This window comes from Morus notabilis, unplaced genomic scaffold (genome assembly GCF_000414095.1).
Source record: "Morus notabilis unplaced genomic scaffold, ASM41409v2 Scaffold660, whole genome shotgun sequence".
NCBI classification, from domain to species: domain Eukaryota; kingdom Viridiplantae; phylum Streptophyta; class Magnoliopsida; order Rosales; family Moraceae; genus Morus; species Morus notabilis.
This window is the reverse complement of record NW_010361509.1, coordinates 84,454-95,715: the sequence shown is the minus strand read 5'-3', so window position 1 is coordinate 95,715 and position 11,262 is coordinate 84,454.

The following is an 11,262-nucleotide window of genomic DNA, read 5'->3' as shown; positions in this document are numbered from 1 at the left end:
GCATGGCCAATGGATTCCCAAGTTGAGTTTCTTTCTTTCTTTCTTTTTTGAGGAACCAAGTTGAGTTACACATAGCATAACCTGTTGAATATCCAAAAGACTGATCATCATCTTCAGTTATCTGTTATATCCACAAATTAAAACTATAAAGGAAAAATATTACTTTTAAGAATTAAAATGAGGAAAACTATACTTGACTATTGACGTTAAGTAATAATTTACAATTCAAAAAGTTATTATCCGATCAGCAGTATACAATGGAGAAAAGATTTTAGAAAAAACAGGGTACTAAATAATTATGAGTAATATGACTCATATCTCACATATGCAGTATCCCTTAGAATCCTAAAGATTACGCTTCGTTATACTTTAGGAGATTAGCTTTTACTTTTTAATAATTATTCAAGAAATGCCGTTAGATTTTACTTTAGGCTATTAACTTTACTTTCGATGAGCTTTAAACAAATAAAATAAGATATCAAAATAAATAAATAAATAAATAAAAGCGCGCGCACAAAAAAATAACTTTAAAAAAGAAAAGAAAAGAAGATACGTGAAGCTAGCTAGGCTCTCATATTATTGAAGAAAGAACATACTGATAAACTTTCGTTTATGTTATTTGAGTTATATACTTAAAAACTTTCAAAAACTTTTTCAATTTTGATAAAGAAATCACAATTCGTCCTTCCAAATTTTTATCAAACTATTTAAAAAAAAAACTTAAAAAAGGATAAATATATTGAAAACAAAATTATTGAGTTTAATATTCTTTTTTTTTCCTGTTTCCCTTCTATATATTCTTATCACCCGGTTTTAAAATTTCCATTTACTTTACTCACAAGCAATGAAAAGAGAGAAACATATAGGTTCGAAATTTCAGATGAGTGACAGTTATTACTATATTATCATTGTTAATGACTTATAATTACCAATTTTTTTTTTTTTTACCACTAGTAAACCGCTTCTTGGTCAAATGATTTGATATATATACTCCTTCTATCGTAATGTTTTCCCTCCCATAGCCAACTCCTCTTTGAGTTCGTTATTTGGATGTGTAAAGTAAGTGATTATTTGTTAATCCCACACCTATCTTTTAACCCCTATAGTCCCACAGTTACATTTTTGAAAATCACCACTACTCGATGACATTGGATGTGTAAAGTCGTTGCAAAAAATAAAAAGTCGTCACAAATGTATTTTTAGCGACCACTTATCGTCACAAACCTATCACTACAATTGTTTCATCACAAAAATAATTTTTGCGACGACAATCAGTCGTCGCAATTATATTTGCGACGACAATCGTCACAAATGAGTCGGTACAATTACTTCGTCGGGTACATCGTTAAGATGACATTGCATTAAGTATTTGCGATGACATGTTTTGAATTAAGTCGTCACAAAAAACGCAGTAGTAACTGACGTGGCATTTATCTTTTGCGACGACATTTGTCGTCGCAACTAATATTTTAATATTTAATTTATTTTTTCTCATTTTAATAATTATAATAAATATAATTCATGATATTAAATATAAATAAAAATTAAATAAAAGGAAATAAATAATAAAAAATATAAATAAAAATTATTATGGTAAAAAGTAATTAATAAAATAAAAATATAATTATAGTAGAAATGTGCGAAAGTACAAATTGTTATATTAATAAAACTCTAATCTCCTAAATTAGTAGCATCACTAGAATTATCGTTGTTATTATTAGAAGGATTCGGAGGCGGATGATCTGGACGGACATACGGCCCAGGAGGAGTAACCGTTGGGAAAGTCATGTTGGGGTGCATTTATGTGATGAAATCCTGCATCATTATGACGCTCTCGTACAACTTGAGGTTTTACTGGTGAGTCCGTTGTAAGTATTCTTCTACGTGTGGGTCAGAACATGTCGTAGAAGATCTTACCGAGCGTGAGCCAAATGACGACGCATCCCCTCGATAAACTTTTTGTGGGAGTGTGCCACCCACTCCAGTCTTGTGTCCTCTGCGAGTGCCCACCCACTCCAATCTTGTGTCCTCTGCGGGTGCCCAAAAACTGCTCCATAATATCCTCCTAGTTAACTATTCATGCCGCAGAGGATCCAGAAGTAGCAGACTGCGTCTGGATCTACGTTTCTCTTCCTCCCTCCATCCGATGCTACAAATATTATAAGAAAAATAATTTAATAAATAATGCGATTTAAATAAAAAAATATAATTAAACATTACGAGTATACTTACAAAAGTCTGCTCAACTTGGAGATTAACCCAAGTATCCCCACGACAATGCATGTCTCCCCAGTTATTGATGACGGACATCGGCTCTTGAGTCCCTATGGTAGACTGTATAGTAGTTTAAATGTATATGAATATAGTGTAATCGATTATCAAATTAACATTTATATGGAATAAATTATTAACAAATACATACTTTCTTATCGCGATGTTGGGAGTATTTCATCCGACCATGAAAACTCGACCACTTTTGGTTGCTACGATTAAGTTTATTGATCCCCGACTTTTTCTATTTACAATTACATTCAGCGTTTGTAAAATTAACCTTTATTATATATTTTATAAAAATAACATATAAAATAGATTTAATTACCTTAAACTTGTTGGACATGAATCTATCGCAGTAACGACACCAGTGAGTTGGATTCCTGAGATTTTTAGGAGGGTGGGCCCTAATTGCACTCTCATTTTATGAACCACCACGACTAAGTCAACATTCATAGACTCGGTATCTTGAACTATTGTAATGTCGTCTGCTTCCGTATATGGAATATCCCAAATATGTCGATGTCTAAAATGTTCAACAATTTTCCAGTTCGGCCCGTTGAATAAATCATACACATAAAAAACTTGTTCCGCTTGAGATGCCAGTATAAATGGTTCATTCTCATACTAAGAGTCCTTGACGAAGATGCTCGTTCTATTCTTGTGTTGTTGAACTCTATTTCTTCCTGGATGAGTGTCAAACCATTTATATTTAAATAGAAGAACATAGTTATCGTTTATGTATGATAATTCATAAATCACTTCTAGTACTCCGTAATATGTCTGATTATCTGGTCTGCGAACACAAATACTACTATTATGGGTATTTTGATTGATATCCCTACGGTACGTTAGAAACTTGACTTCGTTCACCACACAGCGAGAGTAACTTTTAACGGAGAAGCTTGAACCACACGAAAGAGAAATTAATTGTGCGGTCGCGTTTGGCGTGTTCCGCTCTTGCAGATTGGACATTTGTCAACATTAAATAATATCAACTATAGTTCTATGTAGCCAGAGTTTTTGAAATTATAAATTATGACTATAGCGTAATACCTTATGCCGGAACCATTTTAGAAATTCTCTTAATTGAATTTCGTCTAATGATCCAGTTCGACCAGTATCATTAAGTTCTTTCTTGTGTCCTTCATACCTAGCCACGGGGGTAAATTATATGCAGTCACAATAACATGACACATACTGTATGATAGACTCATATTCCCGAATGGGTTGAAACCATCAGTAGCTAAACCTAATCGAACATTTCGTAGTTCACATGTAAATTTTAGATGTTTTCCATCAAAATCTTTCCACTATGTACCATCAACTGGATGACGCATTAAGTCTTCATCCCTCAAGCGCCCCTACACGTGCCACGTCATTTCCTTAGCAGTGTGACGGGAAGCATATAGACGCTTCAACCGATCATTCAAAGGGAAATATCAGAGTACTTTCCACGTAATTTTTTTTCCCTTTTTGCTCTTTCAACGACTTGTACTACATACTGGACAAGACTGCAAAGTAGCATTCTGCTTCCAAAACAAAGCGCAGTCATACTTACACACATGAATTGCCTCATAGCTCAATCTCAGTTTATTCAATAACTTCTTCGCCTCGTAATGCGATGTTGGTAACTTGTTCCCTTCAGGAAGTGCATCTCTCAGTAGCTTCAACATTTCATCCATGCATTCATTAGGCTACTTGTACAACACTTTTAGATGCATTAGTTTCACTAAAAAATTCTACAATGAATAATTAGTGCAACCCGGATACAATCCGACTTGTAGCTCAGATAAGAGATCTCTAAATTCATCGTAGTGCGTATCTTCTATAACTGTTTATGTCTCACCTATTGTCTCATGATCATCACTAATCCCAGCCACATCATTTAGCACTGCAAACATCTCGCCAACAGATTCACTAAAACTGCAGCAGCAGGACGTACTTCACCATGGTGAATCCATGTGGTGTAACTTGTATCAAAACCCCATCGATGTATATGCGCTTTCACTGTTTCGGGTGGATGCATCTCATGATTTCTACACCTCATACATGGACAACTAATACTCCCGAGTGAATTTGTATAATTCTTTCCAACCTCAATAAAAGCACACAAACCATTCCAGTACTCATCAGACAACTCGTTCCTTAAATGTATCCAACTCTTGTCCAGAGCATCTCCACTACGAAGAATTTATAAAGTTTTATCAAATTTTATGATAATTAACACAAATTATTTTATAATAAGTATTTAACATTAGTTTATTTAATTATTTAATTATTAATATAATTAATTAAAATTTTTATCTAATTTTTTAATTATCACATAATCATCATTAAACAAATTTTATACAAATTTTAATCTAATTATCACATATTTCAGTTTCAATCCTAATTTAAAATTCACAATTCTAAATTCAAAACCACAAACTATATCTAAAATCTAAAACAAAATTATAAACCATAACAAAAACACCAAAATCAATTAACAAAATACCAAAATCAATTAATAAAATACCAAAATATTAACTCTCAAAATCCAAACCCACAAATAACGGGGGTTGGAGAATGGAAAGGCATAAAGAAAAGAGGACGCTGGCGGCTGAAAAATGACGAGTTCGGCCGGAAAAGTAGGAGGCGAGAGGGAGATGAAAACTCCGTATTTTTTGACTTTTTTTCTCTGCAAATGAAAGATTTGAGGAAAGATCGATAATACTAAGCTATTTTCAGTGTTTTTGGACAGTTTTTGGAGGTTTTGAACGGAGAGAACGAGAGAAAACTGAGAGCCTCAGTGGAAAAAATGGCGGAAGGAGTTCTGCGATCGTAGTTATACAGGTCATTTTTTGCGACGACATAATGTCATCGCAAAAAAATTAAATAGTCACCTCATTAATATTTTAGAGAATATTCTTGAGGAATATACCCTAGTTCCTTTTTTGCGATGACAATTTAACAGTGTCGTCACAAATAATTTTGAGGAAACAGTCAAAGTTTCTGCCCTTTTTTTTAAAGAAAAATTAAATCCCCAATCTTTGCGACAACACGTGTCGTCGCAAAAAACAGTAGTCCTTTATAGAATTTTCGAGAACCTTTTTTTTCTGATGACACGTGTCATAGCAAAAAAGTCGTTTTGAAAATAATTTTATGGAACCATTTTTTGCAATGACATTTTGCATAGTCATCGCAAAAAATAAACAAAATATCTGGAACTTATTCACGGAAAACTGCCAAATTTCCAGCCCCTTTTGGCCACATCACCACCAACTGTAACCATTACTATTTGCGATGACATGTCCTTGCAAAAAATGTACAAACTGGCGCCAAATTTGTTGGCGCTAGATTGGTTTTGGCGCCAATGGGCATTAGCAACGACATGTCGTCACGAATATTCCATTCTATTTTAGCGACGACATATTGTCTTAATTATATAAATTTTGTGCAACGACATGTCATCGCAAATAATGAATGCGACAACAAGTCGTTCAAAAATTTTGTTTTTTTTAAGCGACGACATGTCGTCGCTAATACTGTAATTTTGGCAACGACAAATGTCGTTGCTAATAATGTTGTTGCTAATAACCCTTTTTGTTGTAGTGAATCTAGATTATAAGAAAAATATTTACTTTAAGAATAAGAATGAGAAAATGTAGACATAAGTATTGACGTTACTAACCATTCACATTCAGAACGATGTTATAATTTTATAAGAAGTTTGTGAAAGAGAAAAGAAATTGGAAAAAATGGTATTTAATAATTATAACTAATAGTGTTAAGTATTTTTATTAGTTGACAATTTATTGGCAATCTTGTAAAAATTTAAAAAACAGGTTTAAGAAGAATTCATATTGCAAAAGAAGATTCAGAATCAGATTTAGATTACATAAAGATATTGGTTGAGATTTGGAGAGATAAGGATAAAGACTTGGTCAAATGAAGATAAGATTTGATGAAAATTTTGAATTGAAGATTTTGTGTTTGTTGATCGAGATCATGCCGAATCAGTTTAAAGAAAACGTGTTTGAGTGAAAGTCTGCAAATAGACTTTGATATATATATATTTGTGCGTGGATGTAAGCTTTAGACGTGAAGAGCTGTGTGCAGGTTATGGGTTTTCTTTTTGGAAGTTAAATTGGGCTTGGTGCTAATGTGGGCTTGGTTCTAAGGTGGGCTTGGCTCAAGTTGTGAAGGGCAATTTGAATTTGAAAAGGATTTAGAACATCACTTGCTTATATAATATTGATTTGAATTTCAAGAATGGTGCGGGTTAATTTAAACGAAAAGATCAGGTTGTTTTCATCTAGCAAAGTTTTCAGACTTGAAGATGGTGCATAATCCGAATTCCAATTTGAAGGTTTGAAACAAGATCAAATCGTAGTGAGATTGCTGGAGAAAAAATTGTGGAGAGAATTTTTGAAGGAGATTTTTCAGAAGGAGATTTGGATTGTGCCAACATGAACAAATTGCTAGTTATGTATAAAAAGACATGAAGTCTGCTCATCAAAAGTAGAGAAGAGTATGGGTTTAATAGAATATTTTTAGAAAAGAGTGTGTGAGTTTTTGTGGGCCTTATGCATTATTGAGATCGTCCTTCGGGAGAGGGATTTGTTACTTTCGGGAGGAAGCTCTGTCGGTCGAAGGGAGTTCGCCGTGCAGTTTAGAAGACATGTGGTGCACGCTAAACATTGTCATTTTGCGATTTCATCACAGCGGCGTCATAGTCTAAGAGGGAGTCCTTGTGTGAATAAGTCCGTTAGTGTTGTAATTCTTGAAGTATAGTGAAACTGTTTACTATCTGGGTGTGGTCCCGCAAAGTGGGTGTACGCACCGAACAATGATAACATATCGTGTGCATTTATTTTTACTTTCTGCATTACTGTCTTTCCTTGGTAATTAACTGAATAGTAAGAAAGGTAGTAATATTCCAGATAGTATTCCAACATCATCTGGGACATCAGACGTAACATCAGATCTAACAAATAGGATTCAATTATCTCATATATACACTAGAATATTATAAGATTACACTTCATTACTTTACAATTTTAACTCGTACTTTCTAACAATTATTCACAAGAAGTGATGTTCGATTTTTCCTTAAGATAAGCTTTAAGAAAAAACCAAACAATGTAATACAAAAAGATGGAATATAATAAAAGGAGATAAAAGAAATAGAGAGATCATAAGTAGAGTTTCTTTAGGAATTGGAGTTATTTCATATATATTTTAATTAATATTTATCTGTTTTGATTTATTTTAATTTGATTTAATTAAGATTTAGATTTGGTTTACAATTATAATTAGAACAGCTTTAGAATTTATCTATCTATAAATAGATCTCTCAATATTCATTATTTCCATACTAAAGTACATTATATCTTGTTCTCTTCTCTCTCTCTCTCTCTCTAAATTCTAGATTGTCCCTTTTCTCTTCAAATTACTCTGCTATCGCTCTCCTCCTCTCTCTTCCTCTATATTTACTTCTTTTCTCTCTCTCTCTCTCTCTCTCTCTCTCTCTATTTCACGTACACACACAGAAAAGAAAAAAAACGAGAAAAGAGAAAAAATCGTAATCTATATTAGCAAGCAAACATGAAGAAGCATTCAATCTTCCTCCTCTTCTGCTTGACATTTAGTGCTTTCACAGTCGGACAGGCTTCCGCCAAGCCGCCGTCTAGGAGATTACTCTTTTTTGATTTTCCAATATTCCCAAAGCCGGTTGAGCAGCCGCCAGAACCACCGATGCCGCCGCGGGCTCCGGCTGCCCTCTTGGATTGCCCTGCCGGGCGTAACGCATTGCAATGCCTGCCCCAATATGCCGGAAACTCCGGAACTAATCGCACTCCGATCAACTCCACTTGCTGTGCCATTCTCTACAACGCCACCGCCGAGTGCGCAGGTGACAGATGGCCCGATTTCATTCCTCCCGCGCTGGCCTATTGTCAACGTGAACATCCCGAGCAGGACCCGTCTGCGCCTCAGTTATCCCCGCTACCACCACCGCCACCGCCATCACAACCATCGACGCCGCCGCAGGCTTCGAGTGCCCTTTCGGATTGCCGACACACATATTTGTATTGCATGGCCCAATTTGCACACCATGAAATTGATCACAGTCCGATCAACTCCACTTGCTGTGACTTCCTGATCCACAACGCCACAGAAGAGTGCGCCGGTTCCCACGTGCATGATCTTTGGCCTCAATCCATAGCCTACTGCCAGCCTCCCGAGCAAAACTCGTCACCGCGTCAGGCACCGTTGCTGCCACCACCGCCACCACCATCTCTGCCGACTCCAGAGGAATCAGCACAAAAGTGTTTGTCTTTCATTAACACCATGCAGTCTTGCATTAACGAAATCATGTCCGGATTCTTCAATAAGAGATTGGGAATGGGGCCGGCTTGCTGCACCGCCATGTCTAGTTGGGGTGAGGATTGCTTCACCGAATTGTCTCGACAATTTCCGGATCTTTTCTACCCTTCTTGGCTCAGACAACAATGCTCTCTCCCTTAATTACTTTATTATTTTTTTAACCATCATTAACGTAGTTATTAAATTTATTTATTCAATTTTTATTTATTTCCATTACATATTCGTTTAGGGTTTTTTGATTAGGTTTTTTTTTTTTTTTTTTTTTTTTTTTTTTTTTTTTTTTTTTTTTTTTTTTTCTTTGAGGTTAAGAGATACATAGTGACATAGTTCGAGTTTACTTTCAATTCTTCTGTGAAAATCTATAATTGAATTTTTTTTTTGATTGAGTTTTTATATTAGTTGTTCTTGCGTTTTTCTTTCTTTATTCTCTGTTCGATTGATATGTGGCTCTCTATTAGAATAATGCATGACCAATGGATTCCCAAGTTGAGTTTCTTTCTTTCTTTCTTTTTTGAGGAACCAAGTTGAGTTACACATAGCACAACCTGTTGAATGATAACTCTTATATCCGAAAGACTGATCATCATCTTCAGTTATCTATTATATCCACAAATTAAAACTATAAAGGAAAAATATTACTTTTAAGAATTAAAATGAGGATAAATATATTGTAAATAGTTGAGTCTAATATTAGTTGTTTTTCTTTCCCAGCTCAGACATAAATAATTTTTGAAAATGCGTTTAATAATTTTATCAAGAGATTATTTTCAGTATTAAAAAACCCATTAATATCTCTTTCTCTCTCTCTCTTTGCTCGAGAGAGTAGAAAACGAAAAAAAAAATGAAAAATGACATTTAGTCGTTTTTCATTTCTCTCTCATTTTACACTAAACCAAAAAATCATTTTCATTTCTGTTTTTTGTCTTTATTATGCCAAACGCAGTTTTAAAAACGTTTTTATTTTTTCTTTCTCAGAAAGCGTGAAAATAAAAATGGGATCAATTCTAAACACAACCTATATATTCTTCTCTTCTATCACCCGGTTTTAAAATTGACTTCCATTTACTTCATCCACAAGCCATTGCCGTGAAAATACACGTATATACAGTATAAAAAAGATTTTAAGTGTTTCAAAAAGCTATTATATTAAGCATGCGTTCAAAACCAGAAACATATAGATTTAAATGAGTGACAGTTGTTGTTATTATTATTATTATTATTATTACTATTAATGAATTATCATCGCCTTGTTTTTCATTACTAGTAGTGTAGTACACGACTTCTTGGTCAAGCGATTTGATCACTCCTTTTCTGGTTAATCTTTTCCCTTCTTTAACAAACTCCTTTTTGAGTTATTTTGATATGTAAATAAGTGATTATCTTAATCCCACATACATCTCTTCCTATGTATATATGGCTCATACTTTCGAATAAATTAGTCATGAGAATCATTTCTTGACATACTAATCAAGAATAATGGTTTAAGTACACCTTCCAGGCAGACCCTAAATACCAATGTTTATTGAGATATATTCATAATATACATGTGATTTCTATCTTTCTTGGCATGCAAGCTCTGTTTAAGTGTACTTAAAATAAACACCGCCACCTCTTAAAAATCACTGTCGCTACTCCACCAAAACCCTCGATCTTCTCCACGGCCGAAGTAAGCTTGTCTGGATCTCAGCCGCATATGGCCGTGCATTAAAGAGATCTTTGGCCATCAGCTCATCCTGTTGTGCCCCCGTCATCCACATCGGCGACAAGTGCTATCAGATCATGCGTGACCATTGCTCACCCAATCCGGGGATTACTGCCACCAATCTATGGTGGTAGCGATTTTTTTTCTTTTCATGAGGTTAGAACAAATAGTGATAATAATAGTATGTATTGCTTTGCAATTCTATTAATCGTTAGAGTCTAAAAAAATTGAATAAGAGGGGTTTTTTTTTTCTGCTTAATCTAATAGATTGTTTTGAAATATACAATACTAAAAATAGTAGATAAGACGACTAATCAAAGCAAAACAATTGTAAATACCAACAAGTCAAGTATTTCCCTTTGCACTTTTTCTTTCGTTTAATCTCAAATTCAAATTCTGATCAACAGTACATCATGATATGAACCTGTCAACCAGTAAAATAAGTTTCATCAACCAGTTTCACTGTCTCATGCCCAGTATTGAATCTGAATCTTGTGTGCGAAAACACACATTAAATTTGAGGACTTCTATTTGTTCTGAGGCCCATTTTAGTCTCATGATCGAAGGGTAGATTTTAAGTAGAAATAAAGTTGCGTAGCAACATTTAACTTTTCCTATTGTTTAAATGTACCACCATTACAAAGAACCTCATGAAAATGAAGTATGAATTTATATATGCACACTGTGATGAACTGGGTTTTTATTGTTTGATTATTGAAACATGGCAGAAGGGAAAGGGCATTTAACACTAATAGTTATAGTGTGTTTAGGCACCTTTAGTTTGGAAGAGTACTAGAAGAGCCAGTAGAATATATAACACCAATTTTGCCACTTGAAAGCCGAGATTCGATTTGAATCGGGTGAATTAGATGAATTCCATTTTCTTTAGAAGAAAATTATATGACTATCATTAATTTAAA